Source organism: Neopsephotus bourkii, unplaced genomic scaffold (genome assembly GCF_033783945.1).
Source record: "Neopsephotus bourkii isolate Nb327-2 ecotype Australia unplaced genomic scaffold, CSIRO-AGI_Nbou_v1 NB_1140, whole genome shotgun sequence".
Classification (NCBI taxonomy): Eukaryota; Metazoa; Chordata; class Aves; order Psittaciformes; family Psittacidae; genus Neopsephotus; species Neopsephotus bourkii.
In genome coordinates, this window is record NW_026901626.1 from 237,439 (window position 1) to 251,283 (window position 13,845).

Below are 13,845 nucleotides of genomic sequence, written 5' to 3' on the forward strand. Positions count from 1 at the left end.
CATTACGGAAATGCCTTTCAAAACAAATTTTAGACACAACCCCAACACCAAAGGAAGCCAAGTAAGTTTCAGGAAAATTATTACAGGCAACACAGTTAACATCTCAGTTCTTAATTCATGGAGAGAGCCATTGTGATCAAATCACAACACAGTTACGTATATGTATGCACTTCTGACCCGCGGTGAATGCCAACAGCAGGATAAACAGAAGAAAATAAGGTAGATGAAAAAGCCATATACTGAAATATATCTTATGGATTAGACACAGAGATTTATTACTTTACAAAATCTATTTGCAACCATATACTTTCATATTCCTTCTGCCTAAAACACATACATGAATTTGTAGGACAATCAAAATAAAATTGATGTAATTTCCTTCTTTTCTAATAACTGGCATTGTTTCTATTGCTAGGTTTAAGTTCCTGAAATCAGTGTTATCTTAGTTCTTTTCCATATTAATAGACGATTCTTAACATTACAATAAATCATTTCTCCATAACTTTTAAAGTTAAGACAGATTAGAAAAAAGAATGTTTAAGAAAAAATAAAATTGTCATACTTTTCTACTTATAACTTCAAAAATCTTGTGTATAATCCTCTTGATTCATTCTCACTTCTCTGCTCTCTGTAAAGTAAACAGAAACTTCCCTGTTAGAGTACCAGCAATGTTTCAAACCTTTAATTTTAATAGTGAAATAGGGCTGTTAAGCCATTTCTCAGAAAGAAGATGAGCAATAGACAGAGGAACCAGAGATACTGTGATATCTTAGAAAACAAGATTGCTTAAACATTGCTGCATAAAGAATTAGAGAACAGTGATGCGTCAATTTGGGGGAGGAGGAAGTCTTTGTTAAAGCATGATTAACATTTATTAGACAAAAAAAAAAAAAAAAGAAGAAGTATTCACTCTCCAAATTGCCACTGCAGTTTTCTGAATAGTTGCCTGCAGTTAGGAACTAGAACCTACATAAAAGTTTAAATGAAGGAGTGGCTAATCCATGATCCCTTCATCGTGGGTGGCTTCAAAGCTGCCACTTTTTAGTTACCAACTGATCTGGCTTAGGGCTCTGTTGTCTTGGGTCAGATAAAAGAAAGCCATGAAGAAATCTTCATATGATTTATTGCAGCAGCAGCAAGGAAGAGATGCTTAAATTGTAATTGTGCATGCAACAATGTAGATGAACCTGTGAAATCCATTATGATGAGCTGCCTAATGTACCTTTAACTATGAAGTGTGCATTCTGTCCCCATTGCTCTGCCTGATCTTGGTGATAGTTTGGAATATAGGTATTGAGACAAATGCCATGACAGCTCTACGAAGCAAAAAGAAGCTGTTGTTGTTTTTTTTTTTCAGGAAAGCTGTGATAAAATGCCTGCTCTCTACAGATGTTACATTGGTTTTTACTCCAATGACCGATTCACCCTCTAGCAAAAGTAACCTCCCAGGTTAGGAGTACTCATAGGAATGAAGTGCTCTGTAAGATGCATGTAGATGAAATGACGACTTCTCTTCACTCCCCACCCGTCCAAATTCTTCAGGAGGAAGATCAGGAGTCAACAGTGGGAAATCACACTGAAAGACAGGGGAAGCAGGCTGGTTGAGAGTACATCTCAGTAACTTGTCATTTCCTGTTAAGATCTTTTCCAATACAAAAAGCTCCTACTTGTTTCCAACAAGCTAACTGCTAAGCTAGTTTCTGATGAACTGCTCTTCTCTTATTTTTCTTGGTGAAGAGGTGAAAAGTGTCCGCCATTGCTTCCAATCTTTTCTAAGAAACAGTGTTTCACTGTCCCTGTTTTTACAGTTTTGTTTCGTTTTTCGTTTGTTGTTCGGTGGGGGGAGGAGGGGGATGTGTTTGTTTGTTTGTTGTTTTGGTTTTTTTGTGGGTGGTTTGTTTTTTTTTTTTGCTTTTCTGTTTTTGTTTTTCTTGAATGCTCTGCCTGGTTTTAAGTAGCTAGCACATATTTAACTGCTGTGTTATATTGGTCAACTGGACAATTTTTCTGATCCTCCAACCATAAAGCAAGTCACTCTATACCTGATGTTCAATCCAGATTTGAGCCATTAAGTACTTACTCTGTGACATGTTTAGTTTTGAAATCAAGCTTTGTTGGTAGAAGTTTGGGTTCTGTGAATTCCGGTCTCTCTCTGCACCGCACTTGGCCCTTAATATATATATGGACACAACTGCAAGTCAGGCTGTTGACATCACCTACATCAGCACAGCCATCTTGTCAAATCTCACATATGACAAATCAATGATGTGACCAGGTCTCAATTTAGGACAATTGCTGTTATTTAACTGAAAGAGATATCTTGTCTTGCAGCTTATCAAAGCTGATTGCAGACCATATAATACTATTTCATTTTTTTAATTACCTCTTCTAAATAATCTCATAGGAAAACTATTAAAAGGTTTTGTTGTAGTCTTCTGGTTTTCCCACAGTCTCACCGCTGACATTAACTGTGTGGCAAACATTATTAGAAAAGTCAAGATCCTTTAACCTTGCTCTATCTGATAGCTAGATAGATTGTTGCTTGCACAGAATATAATTTTGTTTTACTCTAGACAGAAGGATAAACCACCTCGTGTCATTTTTGTCTTCTTAGACACTAATGTAATTTTCCCTTCCTTTGTACAAGCCACATGTTTCTTATCAGGCAAGCTGATGTGCAACAAAAGTATCTTCCTGAATTCCGTAAAAAAAGAAATTACACTTTTTACCAATCAGAAACAAATCCATCAATATGACAAAAGGAAAACAGGAGAAGTAGTTAAAAAAATTCTAAGAAATCCTTATTATTCTTTAAGACCCTTAAAACTTTCTTGCAGTATTCCACTGAGCTTGTTTTCTGGTAATTTTAAGTCATGTATATATATATTAATCAAGTCGTATGTCTAGGAGATGATCACAGTAGAGACATGCTACATTGCTTTTTTTTTTTTTTAAACTTCTTTCCAGCACTGGCAAAGCTGCCTATCTATTCTGAAAACTGTACAATGCAGTGCATTTGTAAGTACCTCAGCAATCCTAGTCAATGAATGGGATCCTGAAATTGAACCTTACAGCTCTTTTACACAGCTCTTTTACACAGCACTAAGAGTCTGGAAAAAAAAGCAATTCAGTGATTTATCAGAAAGATATACCAAGCCATCAAATCAATGCCAAGTGTTGAAACCTTCTAACTGTATAGAAAAGCAGAGTATTTTTCTGAATCCAATTTTTCTACTTTGGCCAGATAGGAAACAGAAACTTGAAAATTTGGTGGTCCATCAAGTTGCTTCCTAAAGAATTAGGAAAGATAAAATAACAGTGAGAGATGCAAAAGGTTCTCCAGAACAGGAGAAATATTGCACAGTTAGGAACTTATGTCAGATCCATAAAGAAATTATTCATACTAGAAATTAAGATTCACATGTATATAACAGGTATAGAGAAATAAATCTTATTTAAGAAATATAGTATTAAGGGTAGTAACAGTCCTTAGGGATGAAGCCAGAGCAGATTTGCCCATTAATACTGTTGTATAGCTTATTTCCATCTTGCATTAGGTAAATGATAATGTTAAATGTAATGAGGACATGTTTTCACAATTTCTGTAGCTGTTATTTTCAGTGCTGTTTCCTTATGACGAAATGATACATGGAGATGGCCCACACAGGCACAGTGCAAAATCAGAAGCAAGCAAGACATCTACTTATAATTTCTGTATGCCTTTTAGACTATGCTTCAGCCAGGGACTACCTGTGCAGGGTGTCTGTCAAAAGATCTATACCTCTGATCCATCTTGACAGAGACATTTCAGAGAAGGGAGGCAGAACATGGCAGTGGAACACCATCACACTAGCTCCCTGAAGGCAGAGAAGCTACCAATAATTCTATATTAGTGCCAAAACCAGCATCAGCGGCAGCAAAGACTAAAATTTCAGCATTTTCTGTACAACTGTCTGCAGTAACAAAAATGCTTATCCCTGTGGCACCAGGTCCTGAAGCCTCTCATATCCAAAAGTTAAGTTTGATATCTAGCTGGTTTGTGTCAACATTTTTCTTCCTTACATATTTAATTAGTCATAGCTTGTTATGGTTTATGTTGCTAGTCTATAACTCTATTAGCTGTTGAAGGCTTGTGCCAGAAAAAACAATATCAAGTTTATCACTATGCTTGGAAGACAAAAATAGTTGCACATACTGAAACTGCCAACAACTGATTGAGAGCAGTGTTGGGGTCAGGATAACTAACTCTCAGCAGCTGTTGAAACACTCTCCACACGTGTACTAGCAGTATGCCAAAATACCAAACATCACACAGGAATGTCAATAAATAGGGTTCCCTGTCAGCTTTTCAATTTTAATGTATATTCTGGCCTGTCTCCTCTTTTTCATGCTAAAAGATTCTAGTCAGGTGTTTACTCTCATAATAAAACACATACGAGACCTGACTGAGAAATAATTTCTAAATTTTCCATGTTTGCAACAACAAGCTAATCAGATGGCATAACTTCAGGTTATTTTAAATTACAAAACAAGTAGCTGAGTATTATGGTGATGAGTGAGTTATAATGTCTGTGTTTTATAAACTGGGGTTTTTTTCCAGCATTAAAAGAGAGACGAATGTTTTTGGACATGGGAGGCTTTAAGACCTGGCACCACAGGGGTAAGCATTTCTGCTTTCTGAGAGGTTTAATGCTGTTTCACAAAACAGATTCTGTCTTCACAAAATTTCATGTTTGAGCAATATGAATTTATGCATATATATATATATATCACTTGAAGTCAGCAGGACGTGGCTGGGATCTGAGAACCCAGGAAATTTCTATAACAGTTATGAGATAAACAAATAATCAATGCAAGTGAGCCATTTGTATATTCTAAAGGGTGAAATATATTCCAGGTCACTTTATAAAGACTTTGATGAAAAAATGCACACTGATTTTAAAGCTAAAAAAAATAAAAAAAAAGGGAGTATGTTGTGAATCATAATTTGGGAAAGTAAACAAAATATGTTAAGATCTTGATCTTCTTTTTTCCTTAGAAATGTTAAAAGATTCCTGGACATAAATTTCACTTAACAAGAGCATATAAATCTATTTCATTTTCACCAGTACAAAAAAAGGAGTAATACTTTAAAACATAGTAATCATAAATGAGAAAAAAAAAGATAAATGGAGAGTTATTCAGAGCAAAACAACAACACAATTTGGCTGTCAGAGAACAGGAAAGCTGAGAACTAGGGAAATTGGAGAAAGAAGAATATCTTTTGGGTTTTTTTTAATCCAAATAACATGTTATTGGAAACAAAACACTTTAAAAGTACATTGATTTCCATGTAGACAAAATAAGTAGTTATTCTAGAACAGTCCTGCATACAACGGAAAAAGTCTTCTGTAAAATGAAAAAAAACCCCGAGTTTGAAGAAAAATCTAATGTATATATAAACTCTGTACATTATGTTCCATTTACAACTCTGTTATTAAACATTTCAATCTTACTCATTAGTATGACAAAAAAATAGATATAAAACCAACTTGTGTTGTAGAAGAAAACAGACAAAAGGACGATATTGCCTGATAGATACCTCAGGCCAGGTTATATATGATAGGTGTAGTTTCAAGGGGAACGTTATTTTAGAGTTTAATTTGGAGAAGAGATTCAGAGCAGCCCTGCGGAGAAGGACTTGGGGGTGCTGTTCGATGAGAAAATGAACATGAGCCAGCAGTGTGCGCTTGCAGCCCAGAAAGCCAACCATATCCTAGGCTGCATCAAAAGGAGTGTGACCAGCAGGTTGAAGGAGGTGATCCTGCCCCTTTACTCTGCTCTCATGAGACCTCACGTGGAGTATTGTGTGCAGTTCTGGTGTCCTCAACATATAAAGGACATGGAACTGTTGGAACAAGTCCAGAGGAGGGCCACAAGAATGATCAGGGGACTGGAGAACCTCCCATATGAAGATAGGCTGAGAAAGCTGGGTCTGTTCAGCCTGGAGAAGAGAAGGCTGCGTGGAGACCTCATAGCAGCCTTCCAGTATCTGAAGGGGGCATACAGGGATGCTGGGGATGGACTCTTCATTAGGGACTGTAGTGATAGGACAAGGGGTAATGGGTTCAAACTTAAACAGGGGAAGTTTAGATTGGATATAAGGAGGAAATTATTTCCTGTTAGGGTGACGAGGTATTGGAATAGGTTGCCCAGGGAGGTTGTGAATGCTCCATGCCTGGCAGTGTTCAAGGCCAGTTTGGACGAGGCCTTGGGTGATATGGTTTAGAGCGAGGTGTCCCTGCCCATGGCAGGGGGGTTGGAACTTGATGATCTCAAGGTCCTTTCCAACCCTAACCGTTCTATAATTCTATGATTATTACTATTTAAATTGGAATGTCCAGTCTTCTAAGGAAAAATAAGAAGCACTATAAAATATTGTAACAACAACTTTGCAGCAGAACCTTAAACACGAAATATACTTGATCATTTCATACAAGACCTGCAGCCCTCCCTGTCTGTGACAGAAAAATAAAAATACCATTTGGAAACACGTTTTCCTCTTCTGAAGATCTTAAGAGGTTTTTGTGTTTAGGCAGCTTTGAAAGTTAATTCTATCCCTACTGTATACTCTACATTCATTTTTGCTTTTTTGGCTTTGTCTTCTAAATTTTCTTTATTCTTTTACTTCCTTTCTTCCCTACTGGACTCTGTTGTAGACTGTCATAACTCGTAGAACTAAATCATGTCATGACAAAAAAATGCTTTCTTCTCAATCCAGTTTCTCGAAGAGTGTGTCTCTTCTATAACATGCTACCTGAACCTCTTTTATTTTAGTGAAGCTTGTTTTCTGAAGCTGACAAATGTTGAGGCAAAAACCTTGAATTCTTGACTGGATTTCTGTCTTCTAGCTGAAAATTTTTCTGGAATGCCCAACAGGTAGAATTTACTATTCTAGAGTGTTTAGGGGTAGTGTTCTGTAAGATCCAGTTCAATATAGAGTTTTTTTCTTTTGCAATATAGATTTATTACAAAAAGCAGTGGTGTGAGATCTTAGCATGAATATGAAACAGAGATATTAAAAAAAATATTTAAAAAAACCTACCTAGAACCTGGGCATAAAACAGACATACCAGGAAAATATTTCTCCATTCAATTGCTAAACTAGATGAGTACATTACGTAGTGATACATACTATTTTGTAAGTCTTCTATTTGAACATCTGTGCTCTTGTTATATTCTGATCTTTAAAGCCACAGAACTTTAGGTCCACCGGAACACAGAAGTCAGAAAACAAGCAAAGTCAAAAGTCAGAAATAGACTCCCCCTGTCTGCAGGGAGTCAGGGATGAACACTGTATCAGGGTTTAATTAGAGTTCTCTCTTCACATGTGAGAATCCAATATTCTTTTCTTATCACACTGTATTGAATTACTTGGTAGCACTCATTTTTCTCTTTCTTGGTAGCTGGTGCAGTGCTGTATTTTGACTTTTGGCCTGGGAACAGAGCTGATAACAATGATGGTTCGGTTTGGCCAAGGACTTTGTGAGCCTCATGCTCTGCCAGGGAGGAGGGGAAGCCGGGAGGAAACAGAGACAGGACACCTGACCCAAACTGACCAAAGAAGTATTCCATACCACAGCACATCATGCCCAGGAGGTAACTGGGAGTTACCCGGAAGGGCAAGGTGGACTGCTGGGTTGGAGGAGGTATCGGTCAGTGCTTTGTTGGGCTGGGGGAGCGAGTTATCAGTTGCCTGGTGATGGGGTATTCCCTTCCCTTGTTATTTTCTTTATCATTACTATTATTGGTGGTAGCAGTAGTGATTTGTGTTATACCTTAGTTACTAAACTGTTTTTATCTCAACCAGTGGGAGTTGCATTCTTTCTGATTCTCCTTCTGTCCCCCCAGGAGTAGGTGTAGGGCAAGAAAGGGGGGGGGGGGGGGGGGAGTGAGTAAAAGCTGTCTGGCTGGGGTTAAATGACGACAGTTCTTTTTGACGCCCAACGTGGGGCACGAAGGGCTTGAGATAACGACAGATCTGACCGGATTAATAGTCACTCGTCACAATGCTGATTTACTGGCTCTCAGAGTTGTTCCTCTTGATCTCACAGCTTCAGAATGTTGTAACTTACCTAGAGCCGGTATTTGCTGTGTTAGTGTTTATCAAGTGTGGGGCTTGGGCTAAGGTTCCTGTCTCACTGTACTTTATGGCAATCACTTGTAATACGGGTGGGCTCCAGCAGCAGGACGGGACGGACGTGGCTGTGGACTGGTCCCTGGCCGTCCGGTTGCTCTTCACTGTCCTGGCCCTCGCCCTAGCCTCCGTCTGTGTGAGGCCGCGGGGAGCCAAGGGGGAGCGGCCCCAGGAGCTGGCGGCTGCTGAAGCGGCCCGGGAGAGCGGCCCCGGGGACCAAGTGACGACGGGAGTGGGACCAGAGGCCGCAAGGGGACAGCTGCCGGTGGAGGAGGTCGGGGCAGTCGAGGAGCGGGAGGAGCCGGCTGCCGAGCAGCGGGAGAAGGTGGTTAAGGGGAGCCGAGCCCCGTGGAGGAGCCGAGCCCTGCGACGGCACCGAGCCTCGTGATGGCCGAGAGCATTCCCCGGAAGCCGCCCGCCGAGCCCCAGGAGGACGCAGGAGACCCTGCAGCATTTCTCAGCAAGGCAGAGGAGGAAGAGCTGGACTCAGGAAAAGAGAAGCTGATGGTGAGAGAGCCGGCAAGCACAGCAGCTACACCAGCCACAGTGACAAGTACAGCAGCATTGTTTGAGAGTTCTGAAGGTTTTGGATGGCCTTTGGGTATCCTTGGGACCTGCCCCCTGATTGTGATGGGGATCAGCATGTTGGCACACACACACAGTGTGTTTTACCCACCACCATTTTGTCTGATCCCAAAATTTAAGCAAAGTCGGGTTTGGGTCTTGTCTGGGATTAGACAACAATATGGGAAGACCAAGAGGTTTTTCCCAAGGCTGGACAAACATGAGTGGCAGGGCATGTGGGACAGTATGGGCAAGTATCTAGTCCACTGGGCCCCTCCAGTGCTTTGGAAGCATTGCAGATGGAAGGCAGCTGTATGGAGTCCCCAGCTACAAGCTGCAGAAACTGCTGAAAGGGGCAGTGAATTATTTTGAGCCTGGTGGGCCCATGGCATTTCAGGCCAACAGAGCAGAGATGCAACATCGAGATGGACTCATGATCGAGGGGTGGACTTAGCAATGGACACTATTGCCCAGGTTATTAACAAGTGTGAGCACTGCACACAGCCTCTCGTGCTCTGAAAGACTGTTACAAGAGATGGAGCCTGGCATCATGGACCAGATGGACTCAGCAGCTTTATAGGGACTGGCCCATGCACTACGATGAGAGTGCACTTAGATAAGGGTGATGGTATATTGAAAATGTAGGATCCGAGCATGATGTGAATGGTGTGGAATAAGGGGTGGATAATGTCCTGGGTTTAGCAGTAGCAGTCATTTTTCTCTTTCTTGGTAGCTGGTGCAGTGCTGTGTTTTGACTTTCAGCCTGGGAACAGAGCTGATAAAAATGATGTTTTGGTTTGGCCAAGGACTTTGTGAGCCTCATGCTCTGCCAGGGAGGAGGGGGAGCCGGGAGGAAACAGAGACAGGACACCTGACCCAAACTGACCAAAGAGGTATTCCATACCACAGCACGTCATGCCCAGGAGGTAGCTGGGAGTTACCCGGAAGGGCAAGGTGGACTGCAGGGTTGGAGGAGGTATCGGTCGGTGCTTGGTCAGGCTGGGGGGCAAGTTATCGGTCGGCTGGTGATGAGGTGTTGTATTCTCTCCCCTTGTTATTTCCTTTATCATTACTATTATTGGTGGTAGCAGTAGTGATTTGTGTTATACCTTAGTTACTAAACTGTTCTTATCTCAACCCATGGGAATTGCATTCTTTCTGATTCTCCTCTCCATCCCTCCAGGAGTAGGGGGAGGGCATGAAGGGGTGGGAGTGAGTAAAAGCTGTCTGGCTGGGGTTAAACGACGACACTTGGTTTACACGAGTTCAAGAGACTTGCGGGGCAATACGTCAACAAGTGGCAGAAGGAAATCAGAGAAAACTTATTCAAACATAGTAAGAAGATATTTTAAACAAGTAATTAAATATGTTATCTGGATTTCCACTGTTATTCTTCAGGTTGTGATACTGACATGAGAGCTAACCTCACTTCTCAGTTAGGATATCTCACATAACTGTTGAAAGTTATGTAAGTAATTAAGGACAATAAAAAAGGAATAGTGTTAAGAATATACTTTATTACCACTTCATGGCTGCATCACTGGAATCAAATAAAGGCAGTATAATCAGTTCTCACATCTCTGCAGTAAAAGAAATTATACCACCCCAGTAAGTCTTTTGACACCATCCCCCCACCCTCCCTCCCACCAAAGAAAAAGGGTTTTTTTGTCTATGGGTAGATATTCTGTTTGGCTTGGGTTTTTTTTTTTCATAAGGACAGAGACAGACTGAGCCTATGCTGTAGCCAATTCAAAGATAGATATTTTCAGATATCCCTTTCTTACACAAAGAGTATGTTGCTAAGAGCCTGAAGTGTCACTTCAACTTTATGGTTATGCACAGAATCCTTATCAGTAAGATCTACTGTAGCCAGATATCAAATCTCTAAATGTCCTTACTAAGGTACAACCTTAAAATCCGGCCAGTAAATCACAGTCACAGGTGCTCTATACACTCCAACCCTTGCCACTATTGTGATATCCCTACCCTGTCTTATTTCTTAACTGAGTCTTGGTACTATACTATCATGGTTCTGTGCTTTTCTCAAGTCTAGCAACTGCCTTGCAGTGTGAAACTTCAACTAAAAATGTATGAGTCACCAGAAATATTAAAATTCAGGAATTATTATACAGACATAAAGAACTATGCTGAGGATCAACGAAAATAGATGGAAAAACTCCCAAAGGGCTTTGGTTGTATTCAGTTAAATCTTTATTATTACCAAAATAGTACCCCTCAAAGAGGTATTAGTTCACTAAAGATCTGGGGAATGAACAAATGCATCTGATAATGAAGTCTGTCTTTATTAGTGCTATGATACGTTTCTAGTGCAGTGGTCCTCAGCAGGTTGTGGTGAGTCTACTTCTCTATCCATTAGGCCTTTAAATTTATCATTCCTTAAAAATAATAAAATTCTGATGTCTTTCAGGGCACTGTCACAAAATATTACATATTTTCTTGGCTTTTACAGTACATATATCAAGATAGTGGAAACAGAAGTGAATCCAAACTGAGCAAAAATAAAATCATCTTTGCATAGCAGGAAGCATGGGACCAAAAAAAATCCTGCCAAAGGATACTGTGAACAAAGTATCCAGGAAAGCTTAGATAAATTCAAGCAATAGGCATCCAGCAGGATTTACTAAGGACAGAGAAATCATGTTACAGATGTCTTCTGAGATGAAAACAGCTATAGACTAGGAGAGCACTAAGCAATGGGGAGACTACCATTATTTATTTTTTCCCAGTAGTAGCTGGTTATCGTCATTTAGGAATCCTTGCAGACTTCTGCTTCTGTAGACGACATAAGGAATAAATTATGATGATTTTCCCCCTAAGTGGATCAATCAGGCAGATACTTTGGAAAGAGTAACATCAACTATGTTTAACATTGCAAAATCATGAATAATAAAGAGTGCTGAATCTTTGCAGATGAAAGTTTTCTTCGCAATATCTTGTAATTTAAAGGACGAAAATCAAGCCTTGACTTCTATGTTGCAATGACATTCAGTACAAGCTAATACATACTACGATTAAGAATGTCATGTAATTCAGAATTTTAGTAAAAAAAAAAATTAGAAATAATTTAGAAATTGCTGCTACAACTGTAGAGGAGAAACACTTTTTGACTGATAACAATGTTATTTAATGATTTACGACAGTGTAGGGAAACAACATCAGTGAAGAGTTTCATTTAGACCAACAGCATCCCATGCAAACTACATGTCTGCTAGAGAATTGAAACTCAATAGATATTTTTCTTTCTATTACCATTTTTGACAATTTTTTTCCCCTGATGTTCAATGCAAAGAGTCAGGTGGTGTTGTGGCATTATTTATAAAGTTAAATCAATAAGCAAATATGTTTGTTTCCTTCACAGGTTGCTAGTTATTCAGTTGTTAGTTATTTTTTTCCTTAAAATGACATATGAAGCTGATATTTTGGTCTTCCAGTTATTTGGCCATAGAATAGATTTAAGAATAATTTAAAATCTAAATATGACATTTAAATTAAGCTGAATGTTAACTCCATAGGAAGAATAACATATTTATAGAAGAAGGAGCATAGAATCATAGAATAGCTGGTTGGAAAGGACATAAAAAGTCATCTGCTCCAACCTTTCTAGGCAAAGCATGATCAAGACTAGATGTCCCAGGACCCTGTCCAGCCAAATCTTAAAAACATCCACTGCTGGGATATCCACCACTTTCCTGGGGAGATTATTCCAATGGCTGATTGTTATCATGGTGAAAAATTTTATTCTTGTGTCCAGTCAGAATCTCCCCAGAATTAACTTGTGCCCATTAGCCCTCATTTTTTCTGTGTGACTTGACTAGGCAGGCACTGAAAACTGATGAAAAATAAAGTTCAGTGCAATGTTCAGATAATTTCCAAATAGTTTTCATTTAAAAATATCTAAAAAGACTTAAACCTAAAAGACTCAATGGGAAATGACACCTCATATATGTCAAACACAAACAAAAATTATCTAGCTGTTCTCCCTGACTTTCTGATTTATCTTTTTTTTATTCTGTTACAAGTGCCTATGTTTACTATGGCAGAGATTCCATTCTCCCATGTGCTTGCAGTTCTGTAATTCAGACCTAATGTAATAGCCATAAATGTTATTGAATGACACTAAGTTTAGATGTTGGCACTGTGTCCTATTAGTTATATATAGGCATGACAATTACATGCAAATGCCTGTGTGCAAACAGATATGCATATCTAATAATACTGGCATTAATTTAACTTAATTTTCTAGAATTACCCCTGTTCAATTCGACCCTTAATATTAAGGGTATTTTCATTTATGTGTTTAATAATTTTTGGCATTATTTTATAATCAGTAAATAGCAGTGAGTATCAGTTCAGCATGTGTACTGATATAGATAAGTAGCATTGTTACAGTAGCATCTGGTTTTGATACTCTTTTTATTGGCTTGCAATCACTCTGGTAAAATATTGAAAACGGGTTTTGTAACTAGTTTAGCAAGAGCATAATTTCTTCTTCAAACTTTCAAACCCTTGAAACTTCTGTATTATTAAATGCTGTTGCTATCAAGAAAAAAATGAATACTGAAATAACTGAAGTAATTTAGTTAAAACTAAAATTTTGAAATAAAATTTATCCTCAGTATGATGGAAAATATTTCTGGGCTGAAGCCTCAACATCCATCTGTCTGTCTCTCCATATTTTTGCACTGGGAGTTTCATTAAATCCATATGGTTTTATGAAGGAAAATCATTATTGCCCAGATGCACTTTTTTGTTTTAGTAACTACAGCTGGGTTTTATTAATTTTGATTGGCTCAAAAGAAGAATCAAGAGAAGGTCTTCTTCGTATTAGACACAATTTCACCTTCTGCTAGAGAGCTCATACCAGCAGTAACTACCAAAGAATTCTGGATCAACAAAGTTAATTCTCTGGATCCTCTAACTTTGGGCTATTATTTATTTGCAGCATTTTTCTCAGAAGACAGATGATCAGACCTGAGATCATCTTCATTTTTATACAATACATTATGGCTTTGAAAAAACTTTTTGAAATAAAAATTTTAAATTAACATTTTCTAATTTCTGAATTTATTCTCCCATAATTTACA

General features: G+C 38.8%; 1 long non-coding RNA gene across 1 annotated transcript in view; it reads left to right on the plus strand.

Moving 5' to 3' along the window:
• LOC133217604 (uncharacterized) overlaps positions 1–13,845 on the plus strand; it is a 190,612-nt gene that overhangs the window by 118,528 nt on the left and 58,239 nt on the right. Inside the window, exon 2 of the long non-coding RNA XR_009726904.1 lies at positions 8,996–9,184. This is a non-coding gene — a long non-coding RNA (uncharacterized LOC133217604). The remainder of the gene's footprint in view (positions 1–8,995; positions 9,185–13,845) is intronic.